At 47.7% G+C, this 19,205-nt stretch overlaps 1 pseudogene across 1 annotated transcript in view; it reads right to left on the bottom strand.

Annotated features, from left to right (window-relative positions):
- Positions 1-601: 601 nt before the first annotated feature.
- LOC149427626 (leucine-rich glioma-inactivated protein 1-like) overlaps positions 602-19,205 on the bottom strand; it is a 34,671-nt pseudogene continuing 16,067 nt past the window's right edge. The window contains exons 4-9 of the transcript XR_016311239.1: positions 12,360-12,431; positions 9,116-9,187; positions 8,603-8,674; positions 5,772-5,843; positions 4,704-4,882; positions 602-765 (exon numbers count right to left, since the gene is read on the bottom strand). The product of XR_016311239.1 is annotated as a leucine-rich glioma-inactivated protein 1-like (transcript). The remainder of the gene's footprint in view (positions 766-4,703; positions 4,883-5,771; positions 5,844-8,602; positions 8,675-9,115; positions 9,188-12,359; positions 12,432-19,205) is intronic.

Raw genomic sequence — 19,205 nt, 5'->3', positions numbered from 1 at the left:
AGGGAGGGAGGGGAAAGGGGGGAGGGGAAGGGAGGGAGGGGAAAGGGGGGAGGGGAAGGGAGGGAGGGGAAAGGGGGGAGGGGAAGGGGGGGAGGGGGGGGAGGGGGGGAGGGGAAAGGGGGAGGGGAAGGGGGGGAGGGGGGGAAGGGAAGGGGGGGAGGGGGGGGAGGGGGAGGGGGGGGAGGGGGGGAAGGGAGGGAGGGGAGGGGGGGAAAGGGAGGGAGGGGGGGAGAGGAAGGGAGGGAGGGAAGGGAGGGAGGGGAGGGAGGGAAGGAGGGAAGGGAGGGAGGGGAGGAGGGAGGGAGGGAGGGGAGGGAGGGAGGAGGGGAGGGGAGGGGAGGGGAGGGGGAAGGGGGGAAGGGAGGGAGGGGGGGAGGGGAAGGGAGGGAGGGGAAGGGAGGAGGGGGGGAGGGAAAGGGGGGGAGGGAAAGGGGAGGGGAGGAGGGGAAGGGAGGGGAGGGGAAGGGAGGGGGGAGGGAGAAGAAAGGGAGGGGGGGGAGGAGGGGTGAGAGAGGTGGGGGAGGAGGGGGGAGGGGAGTTGGGGGTGAGAGAGAGAGGGGGGGAGTTGGGGTGAGAGAGGGGAGAAAGGGAGGGAATGTACCTTTAATGCTGTCAAAGTGTCTGAATTGATAGGCCACATAATCCCACTCCAGGAAGTGCAGCGGCCCTCGAAGGGATGTGTGATCACCACGTATTGCTCTGACTGGTACTCAAAGGCCTTCACAGACAAGGAAGGAAACTTGAAGGTCCATCTCTGGATAATGTCTACAGAATCAACATAGAACCCCAAATTACTAAGGGGGACAAATTGGAGGTACTGGAACATTCTGAACTCACACAAGGTACATCATGCTGATTAAAAGGTAATTTTTGGGGGGGGGAGTTTCACTTGTATCTGGCTTTTGTACCCCAGTGCCCACTTCTTGTGCCAGACTGATGAGGTTTCTAAATCTTTCCCCACTTAATTCAAATTAAAAAAAATAAATAAAATGACACGTTATCTAACTTAGAATACTGAGGTCCATTCACTAAAAGATAAATACTGCATGAATTTTGCCTTAAAATAATTCATAGCAAATACATCTCAAAAATAGTCAAGTAACCAAAAAAAGTGTTAAGAAATGCTTAAATACTTAATGTGTTTGCGACTCCCCCATCCATCCATCCATCCATCCATCCATCCATGTCTCCATGCTTTATTTTGTTGAGAAATCACTTTCAAAAACCACCCCTAGTATTTTAAGCTGCAGCCATCTTGAGTAAGGGCAGATGATTGATGTAGCATTTACTTCCTGGAATCCACCTGCCCTTAGCTCTGGCATAAATGCAGGAGGCTGTGTTTAGATTAGAGAGCCCCTCCTCCAGATGAAAGGAAAAAAAATGCCACAAACACTCCTGGGATGTAGAATATCATTTTGGCCGAAATAAACTGAAGAAATGTACAAAAAAAAAAAGTTTTAAAGCAATTAAATATATATCTTCCTATCTATTTATTAATACTAGCAGCATAAGGATTAAAACTTCTTCCTGCCAATGTAAGGGGCATTCTTCCCGCCGGCCCCCAGTGTAAGGGGCATTCTTCCCGCCGGCCCCCAGTGTAAGGGGCATTCTTCCCGCCGGCCCCCAGTGTAAGGGGCATTCTTCCCGCCGGCCCCCAGTGTAAGGGGCATTCTTCCCGCCGGCCCCCAGTGTAAGAAGCATTCTTCCCGCCGGCCCCCAGTGTAAGGGGCATTCTTCCCGCCGGCCGCCAGTGTAAGGGGCATTCTTCCCGCCGGCCGCCAAAGTAAAGGGCATTCTTCCCGCCGGCCCCCAGTGTAAGGGGCATTCTTCCCGCCGGCCCCCAGTGTAAGGGGCATTCTTCCCGCCGGCCGCCAAGTAAAGGGCATTCTTCCCGCCGGCCCCCAGTGTAAGGGGCATTCTTCCTGCCGGCCCCCAGTGTAAGGGGCATTCTTCCTGGCCGGCCGCCAGTGTAAGGGGCATTCTTCCCGCCGGCCGCCAATGTAAAAGGCATTCTTCCCGCCGGCCCCCAATGTAAAAGGCATTCTTCCCGCCGGCCCCCAATGTAAAAGGCATTCTTCCCGCCGGCGGCCAGTGTAAGGGGAATTATTCCCGCCGGCCGCCAATGTGTGTATATAATGACCATTTGGAAACTCGGGCACTGCCCGGGGTCAGTAGGGGGCCCCATGAGATGCCCCTGGTACCTTTTTCATAGGCTTTTTTGAGTTTGGGCAAGGACACAGGGGCCCCATGATCCCCTATTGCCCGGGGGCCCCCATGAGTTGTCAGTCCACCCCTGGTATATATATATATACACACATACACACACACTATAATTTTAGCCGTATTCAATATATTTCAATACACATATATATATATATATATTTTGACACGGCCAAAATTATGGTATTTCAAATATATGTCAATATATTTCGGAAGAATACTTTTAAAATATAAATGAAATATATTTTTCTTCCATGTGGGAAAGTTCAAATCTAACCTGAGAATGTATTCTTTTACTGAGAATAGTAGATGCGTGGAATGGACTTCAGGCAGAGGTAGCGAATCAGCCAACTGGCAATGAATTTAAATGTGCTGCTTGGGACAACAATAGATCTATACGCAGACAAGGGTTCAAATAAAATGGGCCCTCTATAGACCCCTTTTTATTTTTGTTATTTTTGTTATTTTTCTGCTGTCACTCTTTCCTGCTTTTATAAAGAGGATATTTCATTCTCTGTGCTGACACGGTTGGGTTGGACAGTCTCTGGTGGATTTCTCAGGATGAGCAAAACTGACAAGATTTCACTTCGAGGAAATTGCTGTGACCTTTACTGGAGCCAAAGTGGAGAAGGTGGTTTTAAGGCTGCAATGGTCTCGGAGGTTTATTTAGTTTTGTTTTTGATGTTCTAAGTTGTGTCTTCACTTTTTTTTTCTTTTTCACTTTTTTTTTTTTTTTTAATAGTTTGGCTTCTCTAGTCAGTGGTATGAAAACCCCAGGGCCATCCTAAAAGTTTTTGTAAACACAGTTTCTGAGTTTCAAAGTCATCCCAACCCTCCTAACAAAGCGTACTGCATTTAGAAACTCAGAATTCAAAGTTTTGAAAGTCCGAATTCTGAATTTCAAACAGCCTGCCTCTCCTCCAATGGCCGAGGCTTGTGCCGATGCCCCCAAACAGCTCTTCCTCACCCTTTGCTGGCACGTCCCCTGCAGTCTCCTCCCCCACCTCTCTAGGCCCCGTATGCAGCTGAAAACAAAGTTCATGTGATCACTTATGAAAAAAAAAAGTATTGGCCCCGCCCTCCCAATCATGTGATTCAGGTGTTCCAATCCCCTCCCAATCATGTGATTCAGGTGTTCCAATCCCCTCCCAATCATGTGATTCAGGTGCTCCAATCCCCTCCATGGACACAGGTGTATACAATCAAGCCCCTAGGCATGCAGACGGCTTCTACAAACATTGGTGAAAGAATGGGTCGCTCTCAGGAGCTCAGTGACTCCAAGCGTGGTCCCGTGATAGGTGGCCACCTGTGCAATAAGTCCATCCGTGACATTTCCCGGCTACTAAATATTCCACTCAGCTGTTAGTGGGATTATAACAAAGTGGAAGCAACTGGTGAACAACAGCCACTCAGCCACCAAGTGGTAGGCCACGTCACATGACAGGGCGGGGGTCAGCGCATGCTGAAGCGCACAGTGCGCAGAAGTCGCCAACTGTCTGCAGAGTCAATAGCTAAAGACCTCCAAACTTGGTGTGGCCTTCAGATGAGCCCAACAACAGTGTGTAGAGAGCTTCATGGAATGGGTTTCCATGGCCGAGCAGCTGCATCCAAGCCTTCCCTCACCAAGTGCAATGCAAAGTGTCGGATGCCGTGGTGTAAAGCATGCCACCACTGGGCTCTAGAGCTGAGGAGATGTGTTCTCTGGAGTGACCAATTATGCTTCTCTGTCTGGCAATCCGATGGATGTGTCTGGGTTTGGTGGTTGCCAGGAGAACGGTACTTGCCTGACTGCATTGTGCCAAGTGTAAAGTTTGGTGGAGGGGGGATTATGGGGTGGGGGCATTTTTTCAGGGGCTGGGCTTGGCCCCCTAGTTCCAGTGAAGGGAACTCTTAAGGCGACATTTAGGACAATTTGCTCCCAACTTTGTGGGAAGAGTTTGGGATGGCCCCTTCCTGTTCCAACATGACTGCCCACCAGTGCACAAAGCAAGGTCCTAAAGACATGGAGGAGCCAGTTTGGGGTGGAGGAACTTGACTGTCCTGCACAGAGTCCTGACCTCAACCCCATAGAACACCTCCCCCGACATCAGTGCCTGACCTGACAAATGTGCTTCTGGAAGAATGGTCCAACCTTCCCATAGACACCCTCCTAAACCCTTGTGGACGGCCTTCCCAGAAGAGTTGAAGCTGTTATAGGCTGCAAAGGGCGGGGCCAACTCAATGTTGAACCCTACGGACTAAGACTGGGAGGCCATTAAAGTTCATGTGCATGGAAAGGGCGGGGCCAACTCAATATTGAACCCTACGGACTAAGACTGGGGGCCATTAAAGGTCATGTGGGTGGAAAGGCCGGCGGTCCAATACTTTTGGCTATATGATATATATCTACACCCAAACTTGCCTTTCATTTCCATTTTAAACTGAATAGGTTGTATTACAAGGTGAGGGTCTCCATATACCAACGTACTATAGCAGGTACTTACTGCCAGTGACGCAATCAAAGTCTTTTTCCGACAATTCAGTCAAGGTCCGCCCCTTTATTTTGCCAGCTTCCTCGCATGGCATTGGCAGCCAAAGAGCAATGTTTTTCCCGGGTCCGTGTACCCAGTGCACCAGCCACTTGATTCGACAGTCGCAGTGTAAGGGGTTTCCACGCAGATCACTGCAGTAGAGGAGAGGGTTAAAAAAAAAAAACACAAATATATTTATAAATATTTTAATAAATATATATTATTTTTAAAATATATTTATTTATATATTAAATAAATAGGTATGTATGTATGTATATGAAGACCAAAACCACACATGCTCAGTGGCTAAATGCTTAGCACTTCCACCTGGCAGTACCAGGGTCACTGGTTTGAATCCCAACCATGGCGTCACCTGCCTGGAGTTTGCATGTTCTCCCTGTGCCTGCTTGGGTTTCCTCCGGGTACTCCAGTTTCCTCCCATGCTCCAAAGACATGCTGGTAGGTAAATTGGATCCTATCTAAATTGTGCCTAGTATGTGTATGTATGAATGTGAGTTAGGGACCAGGGGCGGACTGACCATTTGGAAACTCGGGCATTGCCTGAGGGCCCAGGGTCAGTAGGAGGCCCCATGAGATGCCCCTTGTAACCTTTTTCATAGGCCTTTTTGAGTTTGGGCAAGGACACAGGGGCCCCATGATCCCCTATTGCCCGGGGGCCCCATGAGTTGTCAGTCCGCCACTTGAGGGTTAGGGACTGATGTGAATATACAATATATATGTAAAGCGCAGCGTACATTGATGGCGCTATAGAAGTACCTGAAATAAATAAATTATGCTCAGAAACAAAAGAATACAATACAAAACCTGACATCTTTTCTGAAATTGTATACTGTCATATGAGAATTTTCATAACTTTAGTAACCTCCTCAATTTTGATATGTGGCTAACATGCAAAAAAAGATGGTCAATCGTTCGTCCGATATTCCCATTGTATGTACGAGGCCTAACGTCTGATCATCCCTGGATATTTTATACTTGTGCAAGTTCTCTACAGGAAATAAATCACTGCTTCATACTTACATGTGTTTTATGGCTGTCAGGGGCCGAAACAACCCACTAGGAAGAGACTCCAGATGATTATTAGCCAAGCTCCTATTGGGAAAATTTAGGAAAAGCAAAAAGAAAACATAAAATTTGTCTCATCCGGGCAACATAAACTTGACTAAGCTAGTTCAGGACAGAAAATGTCATTTATTGACAAATTCCAGACCATAGTGCTTGGAGCTATGAGAAGAATAAGTCTGTCTATTGGAAGTTTCAAATACACTTTATGGCCTAGCCTAAGCGAACCCCCTCCAAATGATGACAGGTTTCCCCAGGGAAGGGTACGGTTAATATCTTTTGTAGGTTGTAATATTATCGACAATTGTTGGCTTCCAACCTTGTGGTAATAGTTTTTGTGTAGACCCTTTCTGTTCCACCTGACTGACCCCTGTGTACAAAGCTAGCTCCATAACGACATGGTATGACCAGCTTGATGTGGAGGAACTGGAGTGTCCTTTACAGAGCCCTGACCTCAACCCTACTGAACACCTTTGGGATGAATTGGAATGCCAATTGTGAGCCAGGTCTTCTCATCTAACATCAGAACCTGACCTCACAAATGGGCACAATTTTTACAGACACTCTCCAAAATCTTAGAGACTGTCTTCCCAGGAGAGTGGAGGATGTTATAACAGCAAAGGTGGCTTAAGTCTATAAAGACATAGTTTGACCAGTTGGGTGTGGAGGAATTCAAGTGTCCTGGCATCAACCGTACTGAACACCTTTGGGATGAATTGGAAGACCGATGGTGATCCAGGTCTTCTCATCCAACATCAGTACCTGACCTCACAAATGGGCACAAATTCCCAAAGACACCGTACAGAATCTTATGGACAGTCTTCCCAGAAGAGTGGAAGATGTTATAGCCACAAAGGTGGTCTAAGTCTATTAAGACATGGTTTGACCAGTTGGGTGTGGAGGAAGTCAAGTGTCCTGGCATCAACCGTACTGAACTGTTCCACCTGACTGACCTCTGTGTACAAAGCCAGCTCCATAATGACATGGTATGACCAGCTTGATGTGGAGGAACCGGAGTGTCCTTTACAGAGCCCTGACCTCAACTCTACTGAACACCTTTGGGATGAATTGGAATGCCAATTGTGAGCCAGGTCTTCTCATTCAACATCAGTACCTGACCTCACAAATGGACACAAATTCCCACAGACACCATACCAAATCTTATGGACAGTCTTCTCAGACCACCTTTGTGGCTATAACATCCTCCACTCTTCTGAGAAGACTGTCCATAAGATTTGGTATGGTGTCTGTGGGAATTTGTGCCCATTTGTGAGGTCAGGTACTGAAGTTGAATGAGAAGACCTGGCTCACATCTGGCATTCCAATTCATCCCAAAGGTGTTCAATAGGGTTGAGGGTCAGGGCTCTGTAAAGGACACTCCAGTTCCTCCACATCAAGCTAGTCACACCATGTCGGTATGAAGCTTGCTTTGTACACAGGGGTCAGTCAGGTGCAACGGTTCAGTATGGTTGATGCCAGAACACTTGACTTCCTCCACACCCAACTGGTCAAACCATGTCTTTATAGACTTAGACCACCTTTGTGGCTATAACATCTTCCACTCTTCTGGGAAGACTGTCCATAAGATTTTGTACGGTGTCTTTGGGAATGTGTGCCCATTTGTGAGATCAGGTACTGATGTTGGATGAGAAGACCTGGATCACCATCGGTCTTCCAATTCATCCCAAAGGTGTTCAGTACGGTTGATGCCAGGACACTTGAGTTCCTATATATCCAACTGGTCAAACCATGTCTTTATAGACTTAGGAGAGTGGAGGATGTTATAGCCACAAAGGTGGTCTAAGTCTATAAAGACATGGTTTGACCAGTTGGATGTATAGGAACTCAAGTGTCCTGGCATCAACTGTACTGAACACATTTGGGATTAAGTGGAATGGCAATTGTGAGCCAGGTCTTCTCATCCAATGTCAGAACCTGACCTCACAAATGGACACAATTTTCACAGACACTCTCCTAAATCTTATGAACAGTCTTCCCAGGAGGCTGGAGGATGTTAAAAGTGCAAAGGTGGTTAAGTCTATAAAGAAATGGTTTGACCAGTTGGGTGTGGAGGAAGTCAAGTGTCCTGGCATCAACCGTACTGAACACCTTTGGGATGAATTGGAAGACTGATGGTGATCCAGGTCTTCTCAACCAACATCAGTATCTAACCTCACAAATGGGCACAATTCCCACACACACTCTAAAATCTTGAGAAAAAGTTTCCCAGGAGTTAGCTCCAAAAGGACATAGTTTCTAAAAGATGGAACAACTCTTGATCTCAAGCATCCTGCTCTGACCTCAACCCTTTCTAAACACTTTTGGAACACATTGGAATGCTTAAGGCGGGCCAGGTGTTCTCATCCAACATCAGTACTTGACCTAAAAAATGGACTCAAATTCCTACAGACACCCTCCAAAATCTTGTGGAAAGTCTTCCCAGGAGTGAGCTCCATAAAGGCATAGTTTGTCCAGATTATGTGGAGCAACTTGTGGTCTTGAGGGTCCTGCACAGAGCCCTGACCTTAACCCTACTGAACACCTTTGGGATGAATTGAGATGCCAATTGTGGGCCAGGTCTTCACAACATCCATACCTGACCTCACAAATGGACACAAAATGCCATAGACACCCCCTAAGATCATGTGGAAAGTCTTCCCAAAAGAGCTGGAACTCCATATTAATGACTATGTTGTTGGAATAGGATGTCCAAACTCTCATATAGTTGTGATGGCCAAGTGCCCACAAACCATTGACCACGCACTGTATATATTTACTAATGTACTTACAAGTGGACCAGAGACCGCAGTCCATGAAACGCATTTCTAGAGATTGATTTGATACTGTTGTTTTCGATAAACCTAAAAAAAAGTAAATAAAAACATTTCACTGAAATCTAAAAAATTGATTGCACATTCTTCGGAACCTTGTTAGTATTCTAGCTAACGGCTTCATGTAGGAAATAGTCTAGGTCAGCCTGAGGGGATTTTACGGATGAGCGAAACAGAGTTTTAATTTTCTCAAAATTGTGACAAAAATTGGGCAATTTTGCAAAAAAAAAAAAGAAAACTTTAAATGTATCAGTGAGAAAGGGAAATTAGGGTGGCTTTATGGTGCAATGGGCTTTAAATGTCACCCTGGTGGCCATGCAGAGACCATGTCCTGCCCCTTCTGCTCCCCTAGAAGAGCCAGACGGCTTCGTAGTCATGAGCTCAGACTGTAACCTGGTCCACATAGCCTTCCCCACTCCTACCTCCGCACTGATTTTGTACAACGCGTCGTCTACTGTCGGCTCCACTTACAAATATTCCAAATGCTTCAGTTTTGAAAAGGCGTCATCTGCAATCACATCGAAGGAGCAGGAGGTGAACAACCTGCAAAGAGGGAGATCTGAGACATGAGATTATGAAAGTACCCAGAGAGTATGGACTAGAGAATATCATCAGCAGAACGTACCAATACGAGATGTTCGATGTAACTCTACAGGTGAAAAATGACATATACATAGTTCCATCCAGGGGCGGACTGACCATTTGGAAACTCAGGCACTGCCCAAGGGCCCGGGGTCCGTAGGGGGCCCCATGAGATGTCCCTGGTACCTTTTTCACAGGCTTTTTGAGTTTGGGCAAGGACACAGGGGCCCCATGATCCCCTAGTGCCCGGGGGCCCCATGAGTTGTCAGTCCGCCCCTGGTTACATAGTTAGTCTGGCTGAAAAAAGATAAAAGTCCATCCAGTTCAACCATTGACAAAAAAAAAAAAAAATTATAATCCTACACCCACAGTTGATCCAGAGGAAGGCAAACCCCCCCCCCCCCCCCCATAGAATATCATCAGCTGAGTGTACCAATAAGAGATGTTCGATGTAACTCTGTATATGTCATTTTTCACCTGTAGAGTTACATCGAACATCTCTTCTTGGTACACTCTGCTGATGATATTCTATGGGGGTTTTTTTTACCTTCCTCTGGATCAACTGTGGGTGGAGGATTATAACTTTTATCTTTAATGATTGAACTGGATGGACTTTTGTCTTTTTTTTAGCCAGACTAACTATGTAACTATGTATATGTCATTTTTCACCTGTAGTTAGCCTGGCTCAAAAAAAGACAAAAGTCCATCCAGTTAAAAAAAAAAAAAAAAGTTATAATCCTACACCCACAGGTGATCCAGAGGAAGGCAAAAAAAGCCCCCATAGAATATCAACAGCAGAGTGTACCAATAAGAGATGTTCGATGCAACTCTACAGGTGAAAAATGACATACACATAGTTACATAGTTAGTCTGGCTGAAAAAAGACAAAAGTCCATCCAGTTCAACCATTAAAAAGATATAATCCTACACCCACAGTTGATCCAGAGGAAGGCAAAAAAAAAATCCCAGCAAAGCACGATCCAATTTGCTCCTGCTGGGAAAAAATTCCTTCCTGACCCCCCGAGAGGCAATCGGATATTCCCTGGATCTACTTTCCCTATAAATGTTATATCCAGTTATATTCTGTGTATCCAAGAAAGAATCCAGGACTTTCCTACAGCAATCCACTGAGCTGGCCACAACCAACTCTGGAGGGAGTCTATTCCACATTCTCACAGCTCTGACCATGAAGAACCCTTTCTGTGTTTGGAGATTACATTTCTTTTCCTCCAGACGTAAAGAGCGCCCCCTTGTCCTCTGTGATGTCCTCTACACCAAGTTCACTATATGAACCACTGACATAGAATTGGTTCATTTTGTGCTGCAATACAATGAGCAGGTGATTGGTGTGAATGGACATCTATGGACGGGGAACAGGACCTTATACCAGACAGATACACGCAGTTACCCCTGAAGAAGGAGCTACAGCCTCCGAAACGCGTCGGGTACACGCTGAGTCTCTGTAAACATGTGAAATTCCTTTATATTGTAAATATGTTATGTAACAACACTGCATGGATACATTGAAATTTACAATGTGTTACAATTTGTAAGATATAATTATAATAAAGAACATTTGTGATTTTGAAGACCCATAAAAATGGGAGGAATTTTGTTGTGTATAATGCAGTACAATGAGCAGGTGATTGGTGTGCATGGAGGTCTATGGACGGGGACACACCCCTATACCAGACAGATAGTACACTGGACAGAGGAAGGAGCAGAGAATTTCAGGAGAGGAGAGTTATAGAGGAAGGAGCGGAGTCCTCCAGCAGTGCAGAGTATTTCAGGAGAGGAGAGTTATAGAGGAAGGAGCGGAGTCCTCCAGCAGTGCAGAGTATTTCAGGAGAGGAGTTATAGAGGAAGGAGCGGAGTCCTCCAGCAGCGCAGAGTATTTCAGGAGAGGAGAGTTATAGAGGAAGGAGCGGAGTCCTCCGGCAGCGCAGAGTATTTCAGGAGAGGAGAGTTACAGAGGAAGGAGCGGAGTCCTCCAGCAGCGCAGAGTATTTCAGGAGAGGAGTTATAGAGGAAGGAGAGGAGTCCTCCAGCAGTGCAGAGTATTTCAGGAGAGGAGTAATAGAGGAAGGAGCGGAGTCCTCCAGCAGCGCAGAGTATTTCAGGAGAGGAGAGTTATAGAGGAAGGAGAGGAGTCCTCCAGCAGCGCAGAGTATTTCAGGAGAGGAGAGTTACAGAGGAAGGAGCGGAGTCCTCCAGCAGCGCAGAGTATTTCAGGAGAGGAGTTACAGAGGAAGGAGCGGAGTCCTCCAGCAGCGCAGAGTATTTCAGGAGAGGAGAGTTACAGAGGAAGGAGCGGAGTCCTCCAGCAGAGCAGAGTATTTCAGGAGAGGAGTTACAGAGGAAGGAGCGGAGTCCTCCAGCAGTGCAGAGTATTTCAGGAGAGGAGAGTTATAGAGGAAGGAGCGGAGTCCTCCAGCAGTGCAGAGTATTTCAGGAGAGGAGAGTTATAGAGGAAGGAGCGGAGTCCTCCAGCAGCGCAGAGTATTTCAGGAGAGGAGAGTTACAGAGGAAGGAGCGGAGTCCTCCAGCAGCGCAGAGTATTTCAGGAGAGGAGAGTTACAGAGGAAGGAGCGGAGTCCTCCAGCAGAGCAGAGTATTTCAGGAGAGGAGAGTTATAGAGGAAGGAGCGGAGTCCTCCAGCAGAGCAGAGTATTTCAGGAGAGGAGAGTTATAGAGGAAGGAGTGGAGTCCTCCAGCAGCGCAGAGTATTTCAGGAGAGGAGAGTTATAGAGGAAGGAGCGGAGTCCTCCAGCAGTGCAGAGTATTTCAGGAGAGGAGAGTTATAGAGGAAGGAGCGGAGTGCTTCTTTTTATTTTCCATTCTTCGTAAACCCAACAAAGTTTGGATAAAATATGTCAAAAAGTACAAAAAAGTTATGAAAGCAATGTCTCTTCTACTGAATAATAAATGCATTTAAAAAATTAATATCCTCCAAACTATCACACAAATTAAAAGCACATTTCGTACTTTGGCTTATTACAAAAATCATTAAAAACCCATTTATATGTAACAGGAAAACGAACGGTGCAATACGGGAGAGAAGATTGGAAGACGTTGTGACGAGCGAGGAATTAGACGCTTACTAATTAGTCCTGATGGTAGTAATAATACTTACAGGATCTGCATCGTCTGCGAAGGGGCAAAGCTGTCAGAGGGGATGCTGGTGAAGCCGCATCTGAGGAACGAGCTGAAATAAAACAGAATGAGAGCCGATGATGAATGGATCGGGGCCACCGACCTGGGAGGACTCCGCACACAGACATTGTAATGTGGTTAACTGATGAACAAACATCAACCGCAGATATGAAAGAGAAATAATAGTACCGTGTCTGGGATCTGGATATTAAAAGAATGTTTACCAATTTATAATATATATATATATATATATATTATAAATCATGAACATTCTTTAATATCCAGATCCCAGACACGGTACTATTTATAATATACAAATATATATACATACACACTATATTGCCCCAAGTATTGGTTGGTCCCTACCTTTCCACGCACATGACCTTTAATGGCCCCCCAGTCTTAGTCCGTAGGGTTCAATATTGAGTTGGCCCCGCCCTTTCCATGCACATGACCTTTAATGGCCCCCCAGTCTTAGTCCGTAGGGTTCAATATTGAGTTGGCCCCGCCCTTTCCCACGCACATGACCTTTAATGGCCCCCTAGTCTTAGTCCGTAGGGTTCAATATTGAGTTGGCCCCGCCCTTTCCACGCACATGACCTTTAATGGCCCCCTAGTCTTAGTTCGTAGGGTTCAATATTGAGTTGGCCCCGCCCTTTCCACACACATGACCTTTAATGGCCCCCCCCAGTCTTAGTCCGTAGGGTTCAATATTGAGTTGGCCCGCCCTTTCACGTACATGACCTTTAATGGCCCCCCAGTCTAAGTCCGTAGGGTTCAATATTGAGTTGGCCCCGCCCTTTCCACACACATGACCTTTAATGGCCCCCCCAGTCTTAGTCCGTAGGGTTCAATATTGAGTTGGCCCGCCCTTTCCACGTACATGACCTTTAATGGCCCCCCAGTCTAAGTCCGTAGGGTTCAATATTGAGTTGGCCCCGCCCTTTCCACACACATGACCTTTAATGGCCCCCCCAGTCTTAGTCCGTAGGGTTCAATATTGAGTTGGCCCGCCCTTTCCACGCACATGACCTTTAATGGCCCCCCAGTCTTAGTCCGTAGGGTTCAATATTGAGTTGGCTCCGCCCTTTGCAGCTATAACAGCTTCAACTCTTCTGGGAGGGCCGTCCACAAGGTTTAGGAGGGTGTCTATGGGAAGGTTGGACCATTCTTCCAGAATCACATTTGTCAGGTCAGGCACTGATGTCGGGGGAGGAGGCCTGGCTCGCAGTCTCCGCCCTAATTCATCCCAAAGGTGTTCTATGGGGTTGAGGTCAGGACTCTGTGCAGGACAGTCAAGTTCCTCCACCCCAAACTGGCTCCTCCATGTCTTTATGGACCTTGCTTTGTGCACTGGGGGGCAGTCATGTTGGAACAGGAAGGGGCCATCTCCAAACTCCTCCCACAAAGTTGGGAGCATGAAATTGTCCAAAATTTTGCCTTCAGAGTTCCCTTCACTGGAACTAGGGGGCCAAGCCCAACCCCTGAAAAACAACCCCAAAACATAATCCCCCTCCACTAAACTTTACACTGGGCACAATGCAGTCAGGCAAGTACCATTCTCCTAACCACCGCCAAACCCAGGCATGTCCATCAGATGGCCAGACAGAGAAGTGATTGGTCAATCCAGAGAACACCCTCCCCCACTGCTCTAGAGCCCAGTGGCGGCGTGCTTTACACCACGGCATCCGACACTTTGCATTGCACTTGGTGATGGAAGGCTTGGATGCAGCTGCTCGGCCATGGAAACCCATTCCATGAAGCTCTCTACGCACTGTTGTTGGGCTCATCTGAAGGCCACACCAAGTTTGGAGGTCTTTAGCTATTGACTCTGCAGACAGTTGGCGACTTCTGCGCACTGTGCGCTTCAGCATGCGCTGACCCCGCCCTGCCATGTGACGTGGCCTACCACTTGGTGGCTGAGTGGCTGTTGTTCCCAGTGGCCTTCCACTTTGTTATAATCCCACTAACAGCTGAGTGGAATATTTAGTAGCCGGGAAATGTCACGGATGGACTTATTGCCCAGGTGGCCACCTATCACGGGACCACGCTTGGAGTCACTGAGCTCCTGAGAGCGACCCATTCTTTCACCAATGTTTGTAGAAGCCGTCTGCATGCCTAGGGGCTTGATTGTATACACCTGTGTCCATGGAGGGGATTGGAGCACCTGAATCACATGATTGGGAGGGGATTGGAACACCTGAATCACATGATTGGGAGGGGATTGGAACACCTGAATCACATGATATGGAGGGGATTGGAACACCTGAATCACATGATAAGGAGGGGATTGGAGCACCTGAACCACATGATTGGGAGGGGATTGGAACACCTGAATCACATGATTGGGAGGGGATTGGAACACCTGAATCACATGATATGGAGGGGATTGGAACACCTGAATCACATGATATGGAGGGCGGGGACAATACTTTGGGCAATATAGTGTATATACACACACATATATATATATATATAGCTGCCAATAGGGGAGTAAAAGCACTACTCGTATAATCAAAAAAATATTAATAATAATAATAAAAAAAATATATATATATTTTTTTTTTAATTATTATTTTAGAGGATTTATACAGTTTGCTCAGCGCTTTACAATATAACGGGAGACAATACAGTTCAATACAAGAGGGTTAGGCGCGCCCTGATCCTGGAGCTTACAATCTAAGATTTATACAGTATGGCAGGAAAATTGTATATCTTGACTGAAAATAATGCGATTTCCGATTAAATTTCCGATTTACTGTACAAAGAATATCTCCGTCTTTCAGCTGAACTCCAGGCGGGTATAAAACAAACAAATGAATGCAGCTCTGTGATCATTAATTCATCAAATGTGTTTTCAGTGTAAGTACCAGAATTCTGCTTGGTATTGACCTGTTTTAGTCCCTCTACAGCAGAGCTCAAACTTGGGAAGGGAGAACCAGCACAAGGAGTGCAATGATCATGCTGATAGGAGAAGAGAGCAGAGAGAGGAGCCCATCAGTCTGCTCCTTCTCCTTTCGCTGCCCAATCACAGGCCTGTTTTAGTCCCTCTACAACAGAGCTTAGACTTGGGAAGGGAGAACCAGCACAAGGAGTGCAATGATCATGCTGATAGGAGAAGAGAGCAGAGAGAGGAGCTCATCAGTCTGCTCCTTCTCCTTCGCTGTCCAATCACAGGCCTCTACAGCAGAGCTCAGACTTGGGAAGGGAGAACCAGCACAAGGAGTGCAATGATCATGCTGATAGGAGAAGAGAGCAGAGAGAGGAGCCCATCAGTCTGCTCCTTCTCCTTTCGCTGCCCAATCACAGGCCTGTTTTAGTCCCTCTACAACAGAGCTTAGACTTGGAAGGGAGAACCAGCACAAGGAGTGCAATGATCATGCTGATAGGAGAAGAGAGCAGAGAGAGGAGCCCATCAGTCTGCTCCTTCTCCTTTCGCTGTCCAATCACAGGCCTGTTTTAGTCCCTCTACAACAGAGCTTAGACTTGGGAAGGGAGAACCAGCACAAGGAGTGCAATGATCATGCTGACAGGAGAAGAGAGCAGAGAGAGGAGCTCATCGGTCTGCTCCTTCTCCTTTCGCTGTCCAATCACAGGCTGGAGGAGGGATAAGACCTGTAAGCAGTACTGAACTGCAGCAGAGCAATATCCGGTCCCCTGTCCTGCCAGGTAGGGCTGCGCTGTGTGTGACAGAGCTGTGCAAATCTCAGGGCTGGATGGATAGAAATACAAATCCTTTGGCAGATACAACCATTCCCTGCTATGTATTGATCCGTGTATTCGGCTGTTTCCCCGCAGTTCCCTTTTGAATCCTAGCTGCCCATCCCATTCTTTTCAATCAACAAAAAAATATGGAACAGCAAAGTGACAATGCGAGTCGATTCAACAGTTTCTTTGCAGGAAATGCTCATAGCAATCAGTAAGTGGACTTTTCTTCATCTCCATGTAACAAAGGCGCGATTTGTTCTGGGGGGGGGGGGCTTTGGTCATGTGACCTTGAAGTATAATATATACGTAATGAGCAAATTCCGGATCATTCTGCAGTTTTCAGAAAAGAAATGATCTGTTTTTCCGAGCCGAGCGTCTGATGATCCGACGCGATATCTTACAACGATGATATTTACCTCTGCGCCTTTCTATAAAAAAAAATGTAGATTCTTCCCTTTTTTTTTTTGAATTGTCTTCGGTTTTGTTCTTAGCGTTGCCATGGTAACCGGAGTGCGGGGATCGGGTTCCGTCTCTTTGAAGTGATGGCATTTGTCTAATTCCATTGTCTATGGGAAAAAAAGGCGATTCACCCACTTGTCTGCGGAGCGCGCATCGCGGCAGAACGAACGCAGAGGATACAGATTGTACTGCGCTGCTGCAGATGTGGTGCAATGCTTCTACCCAGCCCAGGGCGAAGGTGCCAAACCGCACCCCCCCCCCCAAAACGTATGCGTATTATGTGTTGACGAAGATCCCCTCCCTCCCCCCCCCCAATAAAATGTGAGCACTAATCTTCACACTTAACCCCCTAGGCACAAATTCCCTTTCAAGCCAAAATTCTCATCAAACAAAAATCCCCCCTCCCGGTTCAAATCCACTCCCTCCCCATATCCCCCCTCCCAGCTCAAATGCACTCCCTCTCCAAATCCCCCCTCCCGGCTCAAATCCGCTCCCTCTCCAAATCCCCCTCCTGGCTCAAATCCGCTAATCCGCTCCCTCCCCAAATGCCTCCTCCCGGCTGAATATCAGTCCCTCCCCAAATCCCCCCTCCATGCTCAAATCCTCCCCCTCCCTAAATCCCCCCTCCCGGCTCAAATCCACACCCTCCCCAAATCCCCCCTCCAGGCTCAAATCCGCTCCCTCCCCACATCACCCCTGCTGGCTCATATCCGCTACCTCCCCAAATCCCCCCTCCCAGCTCAAATCCGCTACCTCCCCAAATACCCCCTCGCAGCTGAATATCAGTCCCTCCCCAAATCCCCCCTCCATGCTCAAATCCTCCCCCTCCCTAAATCCCCCCTCCCGGCTCAAATCCGCTCCCTCCCCAAATCCCCCCTCCAGGCTCAAATCCGCTCCCTCCCCACATCCCCCCTGCTGGCTCATATCCGCTACCTCCCCAAATACCCCCTCGCAGCTAAAATCCTCTCCCTCCCCAAATACCTCCACCCAGCTCAAATTCGCTCCCTCCCCAAATCCCCCCTCCCAACTTAAATCCTCTTCCTTCCCAAATCCCCCCTCCCGGCTCAAATGACTCCCTCCCCAAATCCCCCCTCCAAGCACAAATGCTCTACCCCTCAAATTTCCCATCTGAGAATTAATCTTCTCTCCCCTCCAAATCCCCCTCTCCCAGCAGAACCCCCCCCCCAAATTCCCTCTCCTAACACTAATTCCCCCCCCCCAAAAAAAAAAAATAACTCTAATGTTCACACCCCCAAGCTCTCCCAGCTCAAATCCACTCCCTCCCCAAATCCCCCCTCCCGGCTCAAATCCACTCCCTCCCGGCTCAAATCCACTCCCTCCCCAAATCCCCCCCCCCCTAGCACAAATCCTCTACCTCAAATTTCCACTGTAAGCATTAATCCACTCCCCCCTCGAATGCCCCCTACCCGTCAAAATTTCCTACCCCAATCCTCTCTCCTTGCATTCACCCCCCCCCCCATCCCAAAAAAAAGAAGTGCACTAATTTTCACACTTACCCCTGAGCATAAATTCCCTTTCAAGCCAAAATTCTCCATAAACAAAACATCCCCCTCTTCCAGTACAGATCTTCCCTCCCTGCTCCAATCCTTTCCCTCCTCAAACCCCCCCTACTAGCACAACCCCCCCCCCATCACCACTCAAATCCCCCTTCCCAACAAAAATCCCCCTACAATCCCCCACCGGCCCACCCTTCGTCCCGGCCCTGGTTGCAGCACCTGAAGCCCCGGCTGACATCTATGCATGCGCAGGTGTGTTTTACGCATGTTGGGCTGTTCATTCATTTCAACGGACCACCCTACCCACCAGAAACAAGGGGGGGGGGGGGGGAGAAGTCCCAACCCTTTTTGTAACATTGCATCACGCTGCCACAGCGCCATGAAAAACGCATGCGGTCGCCAGTGCCATTAAGAAGGAATGAGCAGCGCGTTTTTCTGCGCGTTGAGAAAATACGCAGTTTTGCGCGCGCTCCCGACACACATAAATGCTTTATCCAAAAGGTTGGCAAAGAATGCTTGAAACAGTCACATTGCTACATTGTATTCCTTTGAATAAAACCTTAAAGGGTAACTCCGCTTTGGTTGAGGAAAAAAACCCCTCCCCCCCTCCGGGTGATCGACGCACATCGCAGGGATTACAGCAAACTTTGTAGCAGATTCCTACCTTTTGCTATTTGTAGAAATCGCTGTTTGTTTCTCTGTGTCCATGTGCAATGTGAATGGGAGGGGCTTTGTAATCAGCTGCTGCACCTGCAGGACTCTAATGAGGAAAGCGGCGGGGTCTGCATCCCTTCAGACATGATTACCCTTTGGGAGCATCTCAGCAACAAAAAAAAAAAAAAAAAAATCACATTTTTGTTGCAGGGGATGCCCACAATCTGACTTGTATCCAGGGGTGGACTGACCATTTGGAAACTCAGGCTAGCATTTCCTCAGTCTCCCCCCCTAGTGATCAAACTGTACATTTGTAGCAAGTCTCAAGGTGAGAATGACTTCTTGACATGTCTCGGTAGGCACAGACCCCGTTTAATGGAAACGTCCATTGGACTCTCCAGTTGGCTCCTCTCCTTGGGGGGATCATAATGGCCAGAGGTGTAACTCCACACCGCAGGGGCGGACTGACCATTTGGAGGGCCCGGGGT

The sequence above is a fragment of the Staurois parvus genome, unplaced genomic scaffold (assembly GCF_062004578.1).
Source record: "Staurois parvus isolate SC_StPar_1 unplaced genomic scaffold, SC_StPar_1.0 ptg003603l, whole genome shotgun sequence".
Classification (NCBI taxonomy): Eukaryota; Metazoa; Chordata; class Amphibia; order Anura; family Ranidae; genus Staurois; species Staurois parvus.
The sequence above is the reverse complement of the archived record's forward strand: the minus strand, read 5'-3'. Positions and strand labels throughout refer to the sequence as shown.